This window comes from Poecilia formosa, unplaced genomic scaffold (genome assembly GCF_000485575.1).
Source record: "Poecilia formosa unplaced genomic scaffold, Poecilia_formosa-5.1.2 Scaffold634, whole genome shotgun sequence".
NCBI lineage: Eukaryota > Metazoa > Chordata > Actinopteri > Cyprinodontiformes > Poeciliidae > Poecilia > Poecilia formosa.
The window spans coordinates 86,259-98,674 of record NW_006800573.1 but is presented as its reverse complement, the minus strand read 5'-3'; the positions used below and the strand labels follow the sequence as shown (position 1 = coordinate 98,674).

Below are 12,416 nucleotides of genomic sequence, written 5' to 3'. Positions count from 1 at the left end.
CCTTTGGTTGCCTAGCAACAGCCTTTTGACCAGCAGCCTTTCCTTGTAACTGCTTTAAAATGAAAAACATGAAAATAAAACAGGAAATGTTTCACTTTCAGTTTGACCGGATTTCAAATATTTAAAACAAAAAACTGGTCAATAATTATGTGTCACTGATGTGAAGCTGTGATGTCGTGATGCATTGTTCAACCATGTTGTCCATCAGTGATGGTGAGATGGTTTCTTCTGGCTTTCCAGCGCCCCCTGCAGGCCTGGACGGACACAGCAGGAATCCTTTTCCTTCATGCACGGCTGTGAGTTGCTCTGCAATACATCGGTGATGAAACATGCTGAGAGGCGTCGAGTCGGCTCCGACCCTCAGGTCAACATCACCGTGAAACGTTATTTTTATGAAATCAAACAAAATCGGTGTCAGACATTAGTGCTATGTTTGTGCAGCAAAAATTTTCGTTTGTGCCGCTATCATTTTAAAGATATAAAGAAAGTTGGATTTCATAAAAGTTGGGGGGCTGGTTGACCTTTTGACCTTTACACTTTCATTAATATCTTCAAAGCCAAAGCAGCACAAACGAAAATTTTTGCTGCACAAACCAGCACAAACGTTTGACACCAATTTTGTCTGATTTGAAGAAGGTGGGGGGCGACTTCACTCAGGTTCTGTCTGATTTAATGAGAAACAGACGTTTGGTTTTTATCCCAACAATAGCATATGGTGATAAAATTCAGTATCCCGCTCTGCTGCAGGTATGTTGGGAATATTATAACATGATGGAAATGAATACAAATGGATTTTATGTAATGCTGTACAGTTTCTTCTTTTCTGCTGATTTCATATTTGTGTACATTTTCTCCCTCTCTTCCTGCCTTTCTTCTGATCACAGCATATTTAATAAGTCAGTTTTGTGGGCCGACTGCTCTGTTGAGAGAATCTGCGTGTTTCGACTTGCCTTCACGGCTGAACCTGGTTCTCCACCTGATGCCTCCTGCAGATCAGACACAGTTGGTGTCAAACATTTGAGCCGCCATCGTTTTAAATCACAGCCTTTTTTCTATACACAAGTCAAAATTAAAGTAAAAAATACTTTAAAAGACTGAGGAAAAAAACAAGATGAAACTAGTGCAGAAGCAGATAAACGATATTTAAATTTCTGTCAGAGGCAAAAACACAAAGTGGGCTGAATAAAAGTTTATCTTCACTGTGTTATTCATGAAGCATCATCAAAAACAAATCAGGATATTTTCTGTATATTGATGCAGTTTCTGCTGAGTCGGTAAACAAACCTGTAAACTAAAATAATCAAGCCTTATTGTCTTTGTTTAGCTGTGATAATTTTTTTTTATTTTAAGAATGAAAAACATTTTTAACCTTTTATTCCACTCCTGAATTGTTTTTAAGACTTCTGGTTCAATATCTCCAAAGCAAAAGCAGCAAAATGAAAGTTTTTGCAGCACAAACGCAGCCGAGGTGACCGACGCCAAAGTAGTTTGATTCTGAAAGTACGACGGGACGGGTGTGGTTGACCTCTGACCTCTGGAAGCTTTCATCAATATCTTTAAAATTGTAGCAGCACTAACATTTGACACCATTTTAGTTAAATATGAGTATTTAACTAGTATTTGAAGATATTATTTTCATTTGTATCTTCAAAACGAAGCAGCACAAACTGAATGTCTGACATTCTCGGATGTGAAGGCGGCAGCAGGCCGACTTCGCTGCCGTCTGAGGAAATAAATCAAATCTGCCTGAAGCGACGTTTCCCTGTTCAGCCTCGTTTTCTGCCTCTCGTTTCTCCACAGCTGTAGACGATGCAGACTCGGGATTATAATAATAATTTGACTTAAACGAGTTAATCCTGACTCATTATTTAAATAGATTTTAAAACTTCATCACAACTAGTCAGTTTTTCTAAACATCCGTCTGGATCCGCGGTTCTGCCAACATCAACAAGCTGCTCCCATCGGCCAGCCGGGGCTTAAGTTCTGCTTCTACGCAATCTGACTGGACGCTGGAAAAACTGTTGTTGTGCTAACAGGAGTTAGCCTATCAGCGGTGTTATGCTAGCAGTGCTAACAAGTAGCAGCTAGTGCTAATGTCAGCGTCCGCAGTCCAGACCTGTAAATAGGCTCAGTGAATGATCCGATAAATCGTTATCGCAGTAGAGGATAATATTGTTGTTTTGGTTCCATTTTCCAGAAATATAATGGTGATTCTCAAACTTTAAATTCAAATGAGCGTTTAACTGTGGAACGGGAAGCCGCTTTAAACACCCAAAACACCCAAAGCAAGAAATAAAATGAATTATGAAGATTCTGCAAACAAAACTGTCCTCCTAAAAAAAGAGAAGTTTAGTTGAGACTGAAGACTTTTGTCAGTCTGGCATGAAGAGAAAAATGATAAATCATCCAAATGGAAATGTGGCATTATTGATTGATTGATTGATTGATCTGACTCGCCTCATCAGGTCTGCCTGAACTCTGGAAAGCTGAATGACCAGAATAATATTTTACTCCAACCTGATGAACTGATTAAAAACTGAAATATATTTGTTGTTTAATTCGTCTAATTATTCAATAATTTGAATTGAAAATGTTGCTTTTTTTGTCAATACGCCGTTTTAAATCAATTGTGTTTAAATCCTGACTCTAAAATTAACTTTATGAAACATTTTAATCGTCTCTCCTCTAATTAATTAAAAGCTTTGGTGCTTTTAGCATCATTCGTCACCAGTTTAGTTTCCAGTTTATTCCAGTTACTGGTTGAAACCAGCTGACTGGGCAGGAAAAGGTTAAAAATTAGCTCTGATCTGATTGGTCGTAATGTGGCCACAGTCGGCTCTTCTTCCTCATGACTGTTGGACTGACTCCATGAACAAAGCCCGAACTGTTCACCGACCTGGTGACTCATGGTGATGTCACAGCCCAGCTGGGCTCTGACTGGACGGCGTTTAGAGGAAACCAGAACAACAGGCTGATTTCTGTCTGATTCTGGGGACGGGTCTGAATGAGGAACCCGTTTCCCCCGGCAACGGGCCCTTTAACAAGGAAACACCTTTTGACCTGCCAAAGTAAAAGCCCTCCTGGAGCAAACAGACAGATTTCTAAACCTCAGAACTGATCAGCTGCATGAAACCTTCACGTTGGATGAAACGTCTGTAGTTCTAAAAACAATATGAATGAATTACTGAGAACCTGAAAATTCCTCCAACTCAGTGAAACGTCCGAGTGACGAGCCGTTCTGATTCTGGAGATCATTCAGAGAAAACCTGAAAGAAACTGCATGATCTGAACATCTAGGATCACAAGGTTATGGAAACGCCAGAAAAACTGCAGCTGCTGCAGCTTCGGCTGCTGGAAAACAATTTTTTTGGTGTGAGTTTATTAAAAACCAGATGCTTTCACGTTGGGATGCAGCGGTACCGGTCCGATCTCTGTCAGGGTTTTACACAGCGGTACCGGTCCGATGGCGGTCCTGTCTGCACGTTTGCAGTTAATAGTCTCCTCACTGTTGGCAACTCAGCAACTTTCTTGCTTTATTCAGCAACATTTTATACAAAAATGTCGGTTTTGGCCAAAATTGGAATCTACAGTCTGAGATTCTTAATAAAATCTGCGATCGGCCAGAAAACTGCAATCGGTGCAGCTCTGGTTATTTCCTGTATTTAGCAGTCGATCATGCAGCGGTTTGTGGGTAAGGATCTGGCTTTCTCTCTGCGGTGCGTCTGAACATGTCTGCCTGATGCTGCATGTCTTAGTTTTTCTGCTGCCTGGTGTGAACTTTCCCACAGTTCCTGCTGGGCTTGCTGCACTCTGCTGCAGGCCAGACGTTTTCCTCCCGTCGAGTTTTCCTAATATGGAAGCAGCAGCGCAGGCTGGAGATGCGTCTCTGTGGAATCCTGCTGCTGTGATAATTCATCTCCAACCGAGTCGGTAGTTTGTTTTTAACACATTAATTTCATTCTGAGTGCGTTAATATTCCAGATGACATGAAATATCTGTTAAATAAATGTTTTTACCATTTTGGACACTTTGAATAAATAATAAATGTAAGTTGACAGTTCTGTCTGGAAAAATCCTAAAATAATCAGGAAAAGATGAACAACAGAAACCAGATGGGAAATGAAGGGCAGCTGACTTCCTGTCTGCGTCAGTTTGGGTTTTCAGTTCTGATCTGGTCAACATGCCAGACCTACAGGGGGCAGTGTAGCGCTAAGCTAAACCCTGTCAGCCAATCACATTGCTTCAAAAACAATCAGCACTTCCTGTTGGCAATCAAACATGGCGCCATGAGGTTCATTTATAGGTTAAACTGCTTTAAATCATGTCAAAGCAAATCTGTAAATTTATTGGCGGTTTATTCGTCGCAGACTGAAATTTGAGGAGCTTGAATCTCCATATTTGCAAACACAAATATGAATTTTCTCAAATCTCCAGTTTGGTCTGAATTTAAAGAAAAATAATTTTAGTGAGTTTTAGTGTGGATGAAAAGCCAGAGCACCAAAATAAAAATTTTCCCAGATGTGGGCTGACTGGTATCTGACGCCATGTCAGCTTCATCATCAGGTAGTCTGAGTGAGGAGAACCTTCTGGGTCATGTGGTTCTGATCCAGTCCAGGCTCGTTGTTCCTCATCAGCATTCCTGAGCCAGCGGAGGACAAACTGGGAGTCAGGAGGATCCAGCAGGAGGGGGGGGACGGTGAACTGGGACTGTTTACAGAGAGGCGGCCAATCAGGAGCCTGGAGACGGCGCGCCGTCCAATCAGGAGCCAATAAGATGCAGAGAAAGCGAAGAGGTTCCATCTCCACTTCGACTAATTGGATTTCTTGGAGGTTTTTTCCCACAGGGAGTCGGGACAGATTAAAAGGCTTCTGCAGGGGTCAGAGGTCGGGAGACAATGGGCCCCATTGGATTGAATCACAGCAGAGATTTGGACCGGCTTAAAGGAACAAACACACCATTTACTGGGGAAGGTTCAGCTGGAGGGAAGACTCACCCTGTTCATCAGTTCTGGTTCTGGTCCTGGTCTTGGTCCTGGTCCTGGTCCTTGTTCTGGTGGTTCTTGTGGCTAAGCCCCGCCACCTGACAAATGTAGAATGAAATCTCCCAAAAGTGGGCGGAGCCAAGATACACGTGGGGGCGTGGCCAAGGCTTAGGATGAGGGGAGGGTCTAAAGCAGGGTGGGACTCATTTCCCCAAACGTTTCCTCTTTCTGCAGACGCCGAGTCTCGGAGCGAACGGTTCTGCCTCAGCCGGCCCTGCTGCTCAGTTTGGGTTTTAGTTCCTGTTTGGGCTAAGAAGAGTTTTTGAATGGAATTATTAATGCTAGGTGTGCTAACGTGCTACCAGTGGCTCCTCTCCCACCCGGTGTGACGTCTCCTCTGGTTATTCTGATTTATCATCAGGGTCAGTTTAGCTGAATCAGCTCCTCAGAGGTCAGCCTGGCTTCTCAGCTTCCTGTGTCATTCTTTGTCTCCGTTTCCAGTGAACTGTTTGTGAGTCCAGCTGCAGCAGGTGAACCGGACCGGGTCAGGAGTTCAGCTGGTCCGCTCTGTTTACCTTCTTCCTGTCCAGGAGGGCGGCGCCCTGAAGCCCCGCCCCCTGCAGTCTGTCTGCAGAGCGTCAGGCTCTGCTGCTGACGAGGAAACTCGCTCTGCTATAAATACCTGAACCGCAGCTGCAGCAGACGGTTCTGTTCTGGTTCTGTTCTGGGTCCGGTCCTGCGAAGTTCTGGTTCTGGTTCTGGTCCAATATGGGAGACTTCTGGGCAGACGTGGCCTCTCAGCGCGTGGCCAGAGGACTCTCGGTACGTATCTGTGCTGCGTCTCCAGTTTCATGTTGCAGCATTTGAGGAAATGAGAGCAGAGAGGAGCAAACATCCTGCTGAGCGTAGAGACGAAACGTCTAGATCTGCCAGAACCGCTGAGCGTCCTGCGAGTCGGAGCAGAACGTCAGCTGCTGCTGCTGGACCTGCTCAGAAAGCAGAAGAACAGAGGAGCTGGAGCTGCCCTCCAGCTCTGCTCTAAACATCCAGGTGTTCAGCAGGGGAGGTCAGAGGTCAGAGGTCAGGCTTGCAGACAACCACGGTTCCTCCAGGCTGGATCATATCTTGGATCAAACCGACCAGAACCGGTTCTGGTTCCGATGCGGTTGTTTGTTGGTTCCAGGGAGAAACTGAAGAACAGATGAGTAAAACAAAAACGTTGAACGAAGGAGGCGAATCTGAAATGAACTTAGTGATGAAGCGACGCGGCGCCGATGTTGGGGGAAGATTTTAAAAGTTTATTATGGAGAATAAAATAAAAAATGAAATGAACCCGGTTTATGCAACCAGAACCAGGAAGCTGGAGTCCAACAGACATGGAGATGGAAACAGAACCTGAGCAGAATCAGAACCTCCTGGGTCTGTGTGGCTGCTCTGACCCAGAATCTGACCCGGTACCGTTTGGTTCTGTTGGGTTTGTTTCAGTCAGATTCAGGTTTATGGTGAACCCTCAGAGGTGCGTCATGTTCTGGTTCGGATCAGAACCATGTAGGAGCAGCTAATCTGCTGGAGGTGGTTCTGGTTCTGATCCAGAACTGGAATCTGTTCTGCTTTTCACTGTCAGGTTGTTTCTAATTTTATTTGATCACATTTTATTCTCATCAAAGCGCCCTGGTTCTACTGGTTTTACTGGCTGATTTATTTACTTTTATTTTTATCTTTTGTTTTTTATTCATTTATTTTGTTTAAATTTAAATTTGTCAGTTTAAAAATGAAACAAACTCCAGATGTCTGATCCCAGCATTTTGATTGGCTGCCGAGTCCCTTGAGCCCGCCCCCTTCCTGTGGCTCAGCAGCGTACGGAGGGCTGTGATTGGTCCAGCTTTCAGAGCTAAAGGACTGGAGGTTATGAGGCTGCAGCTCCAGTTGGACTGCTGGATGAGCCCACAGCATGATGCTGCCTCCACCGTGTTTACACATGGATGTTGGGATGCATTCCCATTAACTCCACTCTGTTTTCCCCATTTGGTTTAGTTTGTCTCAGTGAGTCGGAGAGAAAAGGCTGAAGGCAAAAGGAGACGCCGTTCATTCTCCAGTGAAAAATGTTTCAACGTCTTTGTTTCTCTGCAGGGAAACGATGAGGAGGCTGTTCTGGACCAGGGCAAGACCAGCACCACCCTGCACACAAACTTTGAGAAAGAGGAACTGGAGAGTGAGTGATGCGCGCGCACACACACACACACACACACACACACACACCACACACACACACATGTTTGTGTTGCTATCTTTGTGGGGACTTTCCATTGACTTCCATTCATTTCTACAGCCTAAACCTGACCTTTACCCTTTTCCTAACCCTCCCCAACCCTTTTCCTAACCCTAACCAACCAAAACTCAATTCATACCTTAGCCCTAACTCTGACCCCTGACTCAAAAACAGGGTTTCCCCTTGTGGGGACCAGGCTCCGGTCCCCACAAGGAGCAATTGGTCCCCACGACGTGGTATATGTCAGGAAAATCATCCCCACAAGGTATTACACACACACACACACACACACACACCCCAGCAGCCCTTATTTGCACCCAAAACAGAAAGTAGCGAATCGTTCCGCCCGTATTTCCACTGTCTGGGTTTAAACAAAACGTTTCTGTTTGGGTTGTTACATTAAACATAAAAAACTTTTAACTCTTTTACTTTTTCTTCTGGAAACTTTGATTTAATTTACTTTAATCAGGGACCTCACTGTTTCCTGGAGCTTCATTTTCTGCTCCACTTTCACTAAAAGTCCGTTTCATGGTTTATTTTATTATTTAAAGTCATAAAGGATCTCATTTTCTCCAAGTTTATTTCTTTCTAACTGTAATAAAAAATGCAAAACTTGTACAAACTAGGTGGAAAATTTATTAAAATGCTAACAAAAAAAGGAGAATACTTCAAAACAAGATGCAAAACTATTTATTATGTTGAAGAATGGCTGAAAATGCATCTATGTATTTTATTTCCTGTAAATGTAAATATTTATGATGGAACTGAAGTTTGTGCCTCAGTTGTTGCCAATAAATTTACTCTGATCGAAAATTACGATTAGAAAGAAAAGGCATCAAACAGAATTAAACATCAGAGTCATAAAGCAGATGGGAGTTTATTCCATAAAAAAAATAAAATTTCACCCAAATGTGTCGGGACTTGATCCTGTTGGACCGGATCAGAACTCTGGTTCTGCTGGGTTTCATGTTAGTATTTGTGGATATTTGTTGTTCCTGTGAACATGTGTGTGTGTGTGTGTGTGTGTGTGTGTGTGTGTGTTCTCCTGCCAGGCCACAGAGCCGTGTACGTCGGCGTTCACGTCCCACTGGGCCGGCAGAGCCGCAGGCGGCACCGGCACCGCGGACACCGCCATCACCGCAGGCGGCGGGACCGGGATGACCACGAGGACGGCCGGGAGTCTCCGTCGTACGGTCGGTACCGATCCGATTCCTGTGTCAAGACACATCTGATGAGGATGATGAAGAGTCTGACTTCCTGCCGCAGACACGCCGTCCCAGAGGGTCCAGTTCCTCCTCGGCACCGAAGACGATGATGAGGAACACATCCCCCACGACCTGTTCACCGAACTGGATGAGCTCGCCTTCAGGGACGGAGAGGTCCAGGTGTGGAAGGAGACGGCCAGGTGAGCCGGGTTCTGAGTGGTTCTGATCCGGTAAATCGGTCCAATCAGACCGAGCAGAGCATTCAGAGAACTCTGCTGTAGATTGATGATGATGTTTGGGTGGAGCAGGAAGGAGGGCAGGGAGTCGGCGGTGAGGTGTGCGGCAGCTGGGATCTGGATCAGCTCCTGAAGCTGACCGGGTCACATGACGTTCTGGAGAGAAGAAGAATGAAAGAGGGCGGGGCTTCTGCTGGTTCTGGTTCAGACTTACAGAAACGTTACAGACTGCCGCAGCTCTAAAATCAGCAGCAAAACCAGATTTTATTAAAAAGATGCAAAGCTGGTTTAAATGACAACTTAAAATGACAAAATCAGACGCTGACGTCATTAAAACCAGATTCTGAACCTGTTAAAATGAGAGGCAAAAGTCATGGAAACCGGAGTTTCTGGTTCAGACAGACGCTGAACTTGTTCAGATTACTTCCTCGTTCAACGAGATCCAAGACGAGATGGAAATCTCATGCTTGCTTCTCATCATGACGAGCTGCTGCTCCTGGATTTATTTTCCAGCTGTGGCGGTTAAAGTCTTCTGGATTCTGGGTTTAGTCTCGCTTCAGGCCACCGGGTCACATGACCATCAGATTCACGAGGCGTTGGACGGGCGAACCAAACAGAACCTGGAGAACGGATCGGGTTCCCCTACCAGCCAGGCTGAGGAGGAGCAGACAGGAAGTTGGTGATGATGTCATGTTTGTGTCCAGGTGGCTGAAGTTCGAGGAAGACGTGGAGGACGGCGGCGAGCGCTGGAGCAAGCCGTACGTCGCCACGCTGTCGCTGCACAGCCTGTTTGAGCTTCGCTCCTGCATAATGAACGGCACCGTGCTGCTGGACATGAGGGCCGGCTGCATCGACGAGATCGCAGGTCAGACGCTAACCACATGCTAACCTGATGACAGGCTGGGGACACACCAACAACATGCTAACGGGGCGATAACGACATGCCAATGATGCGCTAAAGACATGCTAATGACATGCTAACAAGGCGCTGATGATGTGCTAACCACCCACTAAATACATAATGACATGCTTATGATGTGCTAACAACATGCTAAAAACGTGTTGACAACGTTCTGACGATGTGCTAATGACATGCTAATGACATGCTAACGCCCTGCGGCGACCCCCTCCCAGACATGGTGATCGACAGCATGCTGGCGACCGGCCAGCTGGAGGCGGAGCAGCAGGACAAGGTGAGGGAGGCTCTGCTGAAACGCCACCATCACCAGAACGAGAAGAAGCTGAGCAACCGCATCCCGCTGGTCCGCTCCTTCGCAGACATAGGCAAGAAGCATTCGGACTCGACGCTGCTGGAGCGCAACGGTGAGGCTGCGGCGCTGCTGCCATCCCTGAACGTCAGCTCAAACCTGGCAGTTCCACCTACAGAACCCAGTCGGGTTTAGAACCTCCCTCCGGTTCTGGTCCCGTTTAAGTCCAAAAATCTTCATTAAAACACCATGCACTCCACCGTCTGTATTTATCCATTAGGCCTGTTGCAATAAATCAATTAATGGGATTATAAATGAAAACATTTTCTTGATTTAGCTGGATAATAGAAGTCGCTCATCTTCTATGGTGTTTTGGCCTCAACTAAACCTTTTTTGGAAGGACAGTTTTTAACTTCATAATCCATTTAATTTGTTTGTTTAATCATTTGTTATATTTAAAAAGTTTTCCCATGTTAAATGTTCATTTGAATTTAAAGTTTTAGAGTGTGTTCTTGCATTTTAATGCTATTACCATCATATTATTTGAAAATGGTCTCAATATTATCGTTTATCGCGATAACTTCTGGGGCAGTTTATCGTCCAGCAGCATCTGTTATGGTGACAGGCCAAACCGTTTAGTTTCCTCTGGTTCCGACCCAAACCTGACGTTCTGTTTTCTCCCTGAGATCTGAGTCGCCGGGCAGAGTTTGGTTCAGTCTGCGATCTGATTGGTCGAGGTAACGGGGCGACGCAGCGCGTGTTGCATGAACATGCACTAACTGAGTGTTTAATGATCAGCAGAAGCTGCTTTCTGATTGGTTGGCACTAACCAGCGTGCTGATTGGACGGTTAACAACCAGCTGCTGACAGAGCAGAGCCGCCATGTTGGAGCTTCAGGGGTTTGGACTCGATCAGAACCTCGATCTTTACACGCAAACATTAAAATAATTTTTCTGTTTATATGAACATTGTTGGCATTAAACGGTTTTTATTTCATTTATAAATATAATTAAAAGCAAAAGTTGTCATCCTGCTCCGTCCCGCCAGGATGTCAAGATTGATTTTGGATTTTCTGCAAAGAAATCAGTTTTTTGTGGCGCTGCTTTAGAAATATTAGTTACAAGTTTTTGTGATTATAAGGTTCAGGCTAAAAAAATTTGTTTCTTTCATCTCAAGAATAAAGTTATGTGAGAAGTCGTAATATGAGAATAACTAATATTACAGCAATATCACCATAATGAAGCTACTAGAATATGAGAATAACGCCGTTTATGAGAGCAATTGTAATAAGAGAATAGTCATGAAGTACAAGAAAGTTGCGATAATTTCGGGATAAAGTCGTAACTCCTGATTATGCCAACGTGTATTAATGCGTTTGCTGTTAATCTGGCCCGGCCTGCAGCTGGTTCCAGTTAATCTCTGATAATCCAATCAGACCCAGGATGGAAAATAATCTATTGCACTGAATCCAGATTAATTCTGAGGTGGGAACATTTCCGTTCTGACCGACGTTCAAACCCGCTGCTTTTATCCCAGTGATGGGAAGTGAGGCGGTTTCCATGGAAACCCAGAGCCTCCTGCTGGTTTCCATGTTAGCATGACTCTGTTGACGTCGGCGTCTCTTCCTGTCCCTCCTCTCTCCAGGGGAGGGGGTGTCCTCCTCTCGCCTCTCCCTCCTCCGCCGCTCCTCCCCCCTCCCCACAGGCGCCCTTCCTGTTTGGTCGCCTCCTCTCTGGCCCCGCCTCCTTGCCTCCCAACACGTCCGCACTGTGCCTCCAGGAGCGCCACCTGTCGGAGCCCTGCCCTCCCGGACTGGCCCCGCCCCTTCTGGACCCCACCCCCTCAGGAGGAGCGCCGCACCGCCGCTCGGCGTCAGAGACGCTGGCAGGCGGATCCAGGTGGTGGTTTTCCCTCCGGAGGAGGAGCAGCACCTTCACATGAATGATGGCGCTCCTGAGAGCCAAACAGGCAATAAGAGGCATGAAGCTGCTGCTCCTAACACCAGGCCTGGGGTCAGAGGTCATCTGGGGACCAATGAACCTCCTTCACTGGTTGGGATCAGCTGAGGCCTGGACTATAAATCAATAACTGACACATGATCAGCATGAACCGATAATACATCTGATAGAACATTTATACAATATTCACTGAACTCCAGAACCGCACGGGATTCTGGGAGATGTAGGCAGGGCTCTTCTACTGTCAGACAAATTACACCTCAGAGCTGCAGCTGTCACAGAACCTGGTCCATTAATGAGTCGTTCAGTACCGACCAGAACCGGTCAGTTAACCAGTTGGAGCGCTGACTCGTCATCACTGAGGTCGCTCTGAAACAAACAGGAAGTAGTCAGAGCGTGACGGCCAGCAGAGTCAGCGGCTTCCTGGACCGGTTCCCCTTACTCATCACAACCCTCGTTGGACCGGTCCGGTCCGGTTCGGTTCAGTCCAGTTCCTCTGCTCTGATTTAAAGTGTCAGGAGCGAGCGTTCCAGCGCCCTGACAGGGAGTCCACTGAGC

The 12,416-nt window shown here is 45.9% G+C and overlaps 1 long non-coding RNA gene across 1 annotated transcript; it reads right to left on the bottom strand.

Annotated features, from left to right (window-relative positions):
* On the bottom strand, positions 1–11,536 carry LOC107834468 (uncharacterized). Its single transcript, XR_001660256.1, has 3 exons — positions 10,563–11,536; positions 965–970; positions 1–11 (listed from the first exon to the last, which is right to left on the bottom strand). It is a non-coding gene; the product is annotated as an uncharacterized LOC107834468 (long non-coding RNA).
* Positions 11,537–12,416: the final 880 nt, after the last annotated feature.